Source organism: Malus sylvestris, chromosome 11, assembly GCF_916048215.2.
Source record: "Malus sylvestris chromosome 11, drMalSylv7.2, whole genome shotgun sequence".
Lineage (NCBI taxonomy): Eukaryota > Viridiplantae > Streptophyta > Magnoliopsida > Rosales > Rosaceae > Malus > Malus sylvestris.
In genome coordinates this window covers 29,647,194-29,657,072 of record NC_062270.1, presented here as the reverse complement: position 1 = coordinate 29,657,072, position 9,879 = coordinate 29,647,194, and the positions used below count along the sequence as shown (strand labels likewise).

Here is a 9,879-nt window from a genome sequence, read left to right as displayed (position 1 = left end):
ATGGGAAAATATCATTATGGATTTTGTGTACAAGATTCCTCGCACACAGAATGGTTATGACGACATTTTGGTAGTAGTTGATCGACTTACAAAGTCAGCACATTTTATTCCAGTGAGGGAGAAGTATTCGTTAAGCCGATTAGCTAAGCTATTTATTTCACATATTGTGAAGTACCATGGTGTGCCAGTTAATATTATCTCGGATCGGGATCCCAAATTTACTTCTAAGTTCTAGATAGCATTCCAGGAAGCTCTTGGTATGAGATTACTTTATAGTATTGCATATCATCCTCAGACAGATAGACAATCTGAGAGGACCATTCAAACATTAGAGGATATGTTGAGATCTTCAGTGCTGTAGTTTGGAGATAGTTGGCATAATTGCTTGGATTTGATGGAATTCGCCTACAACAACAATTATCATTCAAGCATTGGTATGGCACCATTTGAGGCACTTTATGGAAAATCTTGTCGTACGCCTCTACGTTGGTCGGAGGTTGGTGAAAGAGTTTTAGTGGGCCCTAAGATTGTGGATGTGACTACACAAAATGTTCAGGTAATTAAGTCTAACCTGAAAGTGGCCCAAGATCGACAAAAGAGCTTAGCAGACAAACATGCCACTGATCGGAAGTATGATGTAGGTGATTGGGTGTTTCTGAAGCTATCACCTTGGAAATGTGTTGTACGATTTGGAAAGAAAGGAAAATTGAGTCCTAGGTACATTGGACCATATATGATCACCGAGCAAGTCGGTGAGATTGCTTACAGGCTTGAGTTGCCTCCAGAGTTGTCCAAGGTACACGATGTATTTCATGTTTCGATGCTTCGGCATTATGTTTCAGACCCTTCACATGTGATTCCTCCTCAACCTTTGGAAATTAATTTGGATTTGACTTATGATAAGGAACCAGTGACTCTGTAGGATTGGAAGGATAAAGAACTACGAAACAAGACAGTTCATCTGGTTAAAGTGTTATGGAGAAACCAGTCAGTGGAAGAAGCTACTTGGGAGACAGAGGATCCAATGAGAGAGATGTATCCACGCTTGTTTTATGATTATTAGAAGATGTATTGATTATATGTAATTTCGAGGACGAAATTTTATAAGGTGGGGAGATTCTCACAACCCGTCCCAAAATTATATTTATCGACGGTGTGAAATGACGGAAATACCCTTGGACGTTAAATTGTGTGATGTGGTCTAGGTGTTGTGCATGGATCATTATTCTCAAATTCTAATTATTTTGGACCAATTAGGATTAGGTATATTATGTGTTTTGAATTGTTGACCAATTCTAGGCCACACACTCACATCCACATCACCCTCTCTCTCTCACTCCCGTACTCTCCCTCTCAGACTCACTCTCTCCTTCATCTCCTTCGTACGGACAAGGTCGAACCGAGCTAAATCTTCAAGGAACGTGGCCAAATTTAGTATCATTATGTTCATGAGAACCATACGAGTTCAAAGATACCCATTTCAGTTAAGAACTCGTTCGATTTCACGTTGAAAACTCAAGCTCCGAGTTGAGCACTATTCATGAACTTTTAAATGGTTGTGTTTTAGGACAATCCAAGCTTATAACGAGCTTAGTGAGGTCCCAAGGAAGCTCGGAGTGCTTTGTTTGAAGGTTTTGGACGTCAGGATCATGAGGTTCAAAGTTGGCCGGTTTTGGTGAAATTGTCCCGACGAGTTTTCGAAGGATTTGGAAGTTTTAAAAGGTATAGCCTTCTTCCTCTTGAAATTTGTGAAGTTTTGGTGAAAATTTCATGAAAAATGGTGTAGAATCGAGGGAGAAATCATTGATTACAAGGCTGCCCAGTTTTCCGGCGTCGGCGAGTTTTCCGGCGTCTGGACGAAGAAGATGATGCGCGTGGGGGGCGCATGACACCGTGGCCTCCCAGGCTCGTGAGGGTGCGTGGGCCCTAGGAAAATTATTTTCAAAATATCTCGACGTCCGTGACGTCGAGTAGATCACTGTGGTATATTCATATACTCAAATTGAGCAATGTATGAGAAGTTATTAGCTAGTTTTGTCTATGTGCTTTAAAATAACTTTTTTATAGTTAAATCGCATATAGGTGAGATTTATTCCGAGGACAAGCATATCCACGGGCGACTCAGGGGCTACGACCCGTCGACATACCAGTGAGTGTGCTTTTGTTTTCAGTATATAATTATATACTTGATATAATTCCCTGAAATGTGTTTTAAATGAAAATATGCGTTGAAATAATATGCCAAATGCCATTATATTCTGAATATGCATTTCATGGTTGCATATATATATATATATATATATATATATATATATATATATATATAATTGTGGTGCTGTGGAGGCACAGGTAAGTGCAGGTAAGTTATATTTGGTCTATGTGAACTACGAACGGCTTGATCCCTGTTTAGAGTACGTAGGCAGCCTAACGAAATGTTAGGTGCAGCCATACAATATATGACATGAAATAAATGAGATGTAAGTTTATTTGAAGAATTGAGTAGCGTGATGAACATGTTTGGTTGGATATATGAGATGTGACTGAGAAACAATGAGCTCATAAACCTGCACATCAGGTGATTGCGATTTAGCCAGAGAGAGTTGGCACAGGCCTGTATATTATGTCACCTCCCGCACCATATGCTCACATTGAATCCAATTTAGGTGCACAGTCTTGTCGTACAAACCACTATAGGTGGTTCTGACTCGTAGGTGACTAACGTATTATCCCACAGCTAGTATTGAGAAAGTAGAATTGAGCATAACTGTATCTCACCCAACCTTGTCGTACAGACCATTTTAGTGGTTCCGACTTATGTGCAATGTATTGCCGTATAAGTCATAGTAGTGACTCCGACTAGATTGAGTTTGAGCTATGAATTCAGCCATACAGACTACTCAGGAGTTGATGCTAACATGTCATACTTCTATGAAATCATTATTACATGGATTGTTACTTATTATATTTTGGCATGGCATGCATATGAAAATGATTATGTGAAGCATGAATTGAATGGTTATGATTTCAGATATATATATATATATATATATATATATATATATATATATATATATATATATATACACATATATGTATATATGCTTACATCTTGATTCTGGGAAAATTTTACATGTTTTACAGCGAGGGGTTAGATATGGTTATAAATGAAATGATTTTGTAAAACAATTGTTTTTGCCCACTCACGTTTTCTGTTTTGCGCCCCTCCAGATTTTAAGTAAGATTGCTGTTGGTGGCTAGAGGACGTCGGCAGTTCTGACTTATCCATATAATAGTAGGACATTCCTGGTACTGTATAACTAGTACTTGTCCTACTGGACTGCACCTAGACTTTATGCTCTGACTATGAGTGTTACTGTTGTACTTAACTCCTACCATTTTCTGTTTAGAAGTGCACACTAGTAATATGGTTTTTAATTATTCGTATGTTTGCTATATTTATCGTTTCCGCACTGTGCACATGGCTACGTCACTCTCACTTGATGGTCATCATGCCTTGACCTTGGTCGGGGTGTGTTATGTTACCAATAAGAAATAAGCATGTTAATCAGTGGTTAAGTACTGGTCAAATCATCAACAACTGTGTCATATAATTCACAAAATATAGTTTAAATAAATAGTTTCCCCATCATTAATTATAATGATTTACAAATTAATACTCGAGGTGACGAGGAAAAGTATAATTTGCATTCTAAAGTTTCAAAGCATAGTCATTGGATTGTTGGGACCGTGGCAATAACATAGAATCATGTATTACAAATAATTGAACTTTTAATAGTCAAAAGAGTTGAATTTGAATTAGGTTACCAAAAGTAGGGTTTATTATAGTAAATTCTCTCATACTGAGAGCTATTCTCACCACATGTATGGGATTACAGAACAGAAATATTAGTCAGCCGTCGACCCTTGTCTCGGCTAAAGGTCGATGGCAACCTCGATTCCCTTTTGGTTTCCTTTCTTTATGCGTCTGTCAGCCTTCTTTTCCTTTTGTTCTTCTGCCAAATTTTCTCCGACCCAAAACCTTAACTCCTTTGTCATAGATCGGAAAGCCCCCAATTCTGACTTTCCTTCTCATATTCTCCACAATGTTTGTTCACTAGTCTCAAAACAATCAATTTTCTTCATTTCCTTTATGGCCTTCTCATCCCTATATTTCCTCCATCCTACATCATTTCCCCTTCTTTCATTGGATTCATTACCTCTTGACCCACATGCACCGCATTTTTCACGGATCTACGGGAGGGTGTGTAGAGTTTCAGCTCCGGTGTTCGCATCACCACCTTTAATGGCCCTTATTGGCCATTCCATTTGCCTGCATTTGTTAACGATATTGCTCATGAGAGCTTTCTTGGTTTCGTGTCGGCATTTGTTGATCTCAAAACTGTTATTAGTTCTAGGTTTTTTTACTGTGTGTTGTTGTTTTGGGCTCCAATCCTGGTGATAGGTTGGGCTTTTTCCTTGTAATGTTCTGGAGGTCCATATTTTCCTTTGTACTTTCCTTGTGATTGGGGATTTGTTTTGTATTTTATGTTAGTAAGTAGTGAATGTTAGCTTTAACCAGAAAAAAACTGAGGGTCTAATATTTATAGTTTGGTTTACCATCTCCAACCCTTGGGTTAAGACCTAAAATTTAAGTTTTGAAATAACCAAATCATTCTCCAATGGTTGGGCATAAAGTTTTGGGTTAAAACCTAAAATTTGGGCAATTTAATCTAGAATTTAGGCCAGGGTTAAAAGGCTAGCCCACCAAAATTTAGGTTTTAAAGTAACCCAATCCTTTTCTAATGGATGAGTCTAAAATATGTTTTGGATTAAAACCTAAAATTTTGGCACATTTAACCTAGAATTCAAGTCAGGGTTAAAAGGTTGAGCCATCTAATGCGTGTGGACACGCCCAGAAAAGTAGAAGCCGCAGCAAGGCGATGCGCGTAAGGCACGAAGCTGGAAGTGGGGCCCACCCTTGACGAGAATGTCGGCCACCCAAAACGAGCCCAATGAATCTTTTTCAATCCATCGATTTAAATTATTAGACTGTTGGTTGATCAAACGGTCTAGATTTGTAACAATTTATTCCTAATTTTACGGCTTTATTAATTTTTAAAGTGTGAAATTACAAAAATACCCTTTTAAGAGAGATTGTTTGATCGTCGTTGACTAACATATAGTGAGATGTACAAAACATTCTTTTAGTTTATCTTTGTTGTATTCAACGACACGAACGCGTAGGCATAAGCGGAATCAAAATCGGAATTACGGTTAAAATTTTACGGAACTACGAATGTGTTCACATTGCATGGGAGATATTTTTTCTTTCTATTTATGGGTTTGTTTTGTGGGTCAATGGGGCCCACACCTCATTCTTTTTTCCATCCCATGTTTTCCATATCTCTCACTCTTTTTTTTTCCATCATTCCTGTTTCTATCTCTTCCCGCATCTCTCACTCAAATTCTCACCTCCCTCTACTTCCATTGGTGCCGAGACCAGGACACACCATCTTCCTTATTAACCTTCTGTTATCACCTCATTCTTCACTTGTTGTCTCAGACATAGACCAAACGAAACACAGACGGCGTTGCGGCTATTTCCATCGAACTCAAGCCACCACCATTCGCCATTTTTTCCGACGAGTTCCCCCGATCACAGCACCTTGGTCACACACCTCCCTCTATGAGTTCTATAAGCTCAGAAACGAAGGAAAACGCTTCCAAATCTCCTCCATCACCTCACTGTGTAGTGACATCGTGAGCACCCTCATCTTCGACAAATCTCACTCTTCACGGCTTAGGTAAGCCTCAGGTCACCTCCGCCCTTCCTCATATGTGTTTTAGAAACAATGTCTAGATGTTGGACGTCTGATTTAGTGAGGTATGGTACAAAAGCGCGACTAGGAGGAAAAAGTTCCCCTAATTCTAGCAAAGTCCGTGACCATTTGGTCACTTTCATATGTGATTTCCGGCCATATCCGGCCATGAATCGATCCAGTGTAGGTATATATCGATTCCCCTCATTCCCAGCTTCATATCCATATATAAAATGTTGATTATGATCTGGATTTAAGCTCGTTTGAAGCTCTAAAAGTCGGTCTTGCAACCTACAAATTTGCAGGCTTAGCAAGGAAGACGAGTACCAGTGTACTCGCAGACGCGTGGGCACACATGGGGAAACCACTGAGAGTAACGTGTGTGGCGCGTGGCTGCCAATGCAGCCATCGTGTGGCGGTGTGTGGTGAAATGCATTTATACATTAGTGCGTTATATATTTACGCAAGTGGTTCAGTTGCTAGGTGAAACGCATTACAAGGATCTTTGATGCCCGCAAGACAGGTTTGACTCGACGACATGATTTGTGAGTGGGTCTTTTCTTATATATATATGTTTGTTTAGTTTCCATATATACATCTAATAACGGATTTTCTATGTGATGCCGTAATTAAATTAACGTTTATACGAAACGTAGTAATGTTGAGAATTTGGAAACCATTATAAATCCTACGAGACGCCTTAATTAGATTTACGACTATGAATAGTATTATGTTGCCTAGAATTATTGAATCGTTGTGGCATGACTTTATTTAGGTTATCTGCTCATCGTGTGCTACACTGGTGTTTGTACTCGCCTGGGCCAGAGCCAAGCTTTATGTGCATATTCACATTGCATCATACGCTGACTTTAACTCCATTGTAGGTGCTAGTCTTGTCCTAGATTGCTTTAGGCAATAAGGATTTGTATGTGATGTGCATAGCACCAGTCTTCACGTGATTGTAGTACTAAAGTGTAAATCATATTACAACTAGTCATGTTCATGTCAGAATACATCTACATGAACTCATGTGTCAGCATATGTCGATGAGCACTTGATGTGATATGTTTATTTTAGCGAAATATTGTGGTTACCGGAAGTTATATTCTTATTTATGAATTTTTGTGACATATGAAATTCTTGAGTTATTGTAGGCTGCGGTAAGTATTTTCATACCATACGTAGTAAGTGTATTTTGGAAACTATACTTGTTTTACAGCGAGGTTATTATGTTTTTGAAAAGGTTTTTAAAAAACTTTATGTTTAGGCCCATTCACCTTTGTTTTTCGCCCCTCCATGTTTTAGTAGTTGAGCTTTCAAATCGACAAGGATTCTTGGCAAGTCTTAGTATTGGAGGTTACCTTCGATGGTATAATTTTTATCCTACCTTTACTGTACTTTATTTATGCTTTGACATCACTTGTGAAATGTGGTTCATTCCCGCTCACGTGCGCACTCTTGCACTTAGTCACTTTTAGATTTAAATTTATTCACATTTTTCACATCACTACACTTATGGCTTCGTCACCTCCCGGTGTCGGCCAGCACAACTCAATTCGAAGATCCAGGTGGACCTTCCGGGTCATAATGTGTCAAGATTCAAACTTATTTAATTTAAATTTTTTAAATACATTAAATTCAACAGCTGAGATCAAATATGATCACATCTAGCGGTAAAAGAAAAGATCTAATGGCTCAAAATTAAACCCTCTTCAACAACCTACGTCATTGACAGCAACCCCCTTCTCTTTCACCGCCGAACAACCTTCCTCCTCCCCTTCTTACTATTCTGTCTTCTCAAACTAATGGTACTATATTCATATCACATTCAATTTCAAAGATGGCAATACGATCCTAACTTAGATTTAAAAAAAAATGAGACTCAGAAGAATTTAGGTATGAAGAATTTATCAGTAGACTAATTAAAATTATGAGAATGGCATGTTACTTCTTCGGGTAATCATTACTGTCCTAATACAAAACACACAAACATGACTATTCAGAGAGAACATCATACTAAGAGAGACAAGGATTGTCTGCCCTCCTACTTCTCGTGCCCTTCCGTGCCCTCCTGTTTTTTGTGGTCCCGGTTAAGTCACGTCAACATTTTATATTACTATTAATTTTTGTCTTATTATCTCTATAAAAAAACAATATAAAATGTTGACGTGGCTTAACCATGACCACACAAAACAGAAGGACACGGGAGAGCACGGGAAGTGGGAGGGCAGACAATCCTTGTCCTACTAAGAGAGGTTTAGAAGTTGAATTCATGCAAGCAACAAAGAGATATTTGATGTGGGTTTTATGGGATCAAATTTGTGAAGGATTTCTTTATTTTAAAGATGAATATTAGCTTCTATATAAAAATTAAAAATAATATATGGATATTAGCTTTTGGGTCAAAGATTTGAAGGGGTTTTGATATTTGGGAGCTTTATATGAAGCCAAATATTTTCCCTATATTTCAAAGAACTTCACTAGTTTTTAAATATGTCAATGAGAGACAAAAACATAAAATCAATTAAAGCTCATCCCAAAAATATGGAAACAATGTTTTAAAATACCAGTCATACCCCTAAGGCTTTATGGCTGCTACTTGAACCCAGTCCTCACAATTTCAACAAAATTAATATGTGGCATAAGTTCAACCCATCCTCGACTATTTTTGTATAATCAGTTTTGAAACTATATGTGAAATCAATTTGTATCCTTTATTACTAGAATCAGTTCAACCCGTCCTCGACCATTTTTACATAATTAGTTCAACCCATCTTTGACTATTTTTGCATAATCAATTCAAACTGTACTCGACCATTTTTGCTGAATCAATTCAAGCCGTCCTCGACCATTTTTTCAGAATTAGTTCAATTCGTCTTCGACTATTTTTGCAGAATTAGTTCAATTCGTCCCTGGCCATTTTTGCAGAATCAATTCAACCCGTCTTCGTTCATTTTTGCAGAATCAATTCAACTTGTCCTCGATCATTTTTTAAGAATCAATTCAACCCGTACTCGACCATTGCCAATCTTTCAAACGCCAAGTTCACCTTCGGCCTAATATTTCTTGAAGAGAAAAAGAGAGAGAAAGGAGTAACAGATGAAGGGATGGAATTGTGAAAAAATTCTACCACTAAGGGTATTGTTGTAACTTACACTCTAGAGAAAAAATACTAATGATGTCATCTTTTACATGTATTAACTTTGTCTTTCCTTGAGATGTTTAGAAAGTGTTGTTTCAATATAAAAGTAAGTATTAAATGTATACTCTATGTATAATTTTTCCTTGATATTTCTGGGTTGGTATGTTTTATGGCTCTTGTGTTTTCTTTGAAAATCATTTCTTTTTAATTTTATATGGTATGTGGGATTATAATGTGTGTGGAAAAACACAACAGTAGGGTTGGTCTAGCAACGCTAATCACTTATGCTATCAATAATATTGCTATGAAACACTTTTACATGTCTAACAAGGAAGGAGTCTAAGGCCTCGTTTGGCACACCATATAAAGCATCAGATAGGACTAATAATACAAAACTGGTTGTTTGGTGCCCTTATCGGATAAATAATCACCCGCTTAATTGTGTGGTCAACCTTTATAAATACGGTTGACATCCGCTAGTTAATACACTTCTTAAGCTCGATATTAATTAGTCGGGTGTAGAAACGCTCTGAGGCTCTTTCTTCTTCGCGCATCTGCTCTTTTGGCGAACTTCTTCTTTCTCCGTCCCAAAGATCTTTTTCTCTTCTCTTTCGTGCTCCCTCCCTCTCTCCCCGTTTCCCTTTCCAGTCTTCAATATATATTCAGTGGCATCTCTCGTCCACACTTCCACAGTTTCAATCCTGGTACACCGATGACCTGTAGAAAAAAATAAAATAGAAAAACTCAGATCTATTCTTCTACGATGTTGCTGCAACAAATTAAGGTCCAATGTCACAACTGAAATTCATCAAAAGCTTCATTAACATAAAGAATTTCATGGGTTTTGCATCTTTGTATATTGAGGAGCCTAAACCCCTGCTTGCACCCACACCCAGATCGCACCGGCAAAAAATAACA

At 38.0% G+C, this 9,879-nt stretch overlaps 1 long non-coding RNA gene across 1 annotated transcript; it reads left to right on the top strand.

Annotated features, from left to right (window-relative positions):
- The first annotated feature begins 5,130 nt into the window (after positions 1–5,130).
- LOC126588252 (uncharacterized) lies at positions 5,131–9,131 on the top strand. Its single transcript, XR_007611383.1, has 2 exons — positions 5,131–7,188; positions 8,782–9,131. It is a non-coding gene; the product is annotated as an uncharacterized LOC126588252 (long non-coding RNA).
- The last annotated feature ends 748 nt before the right edge of the window (positions 9,132–9,879 follow it).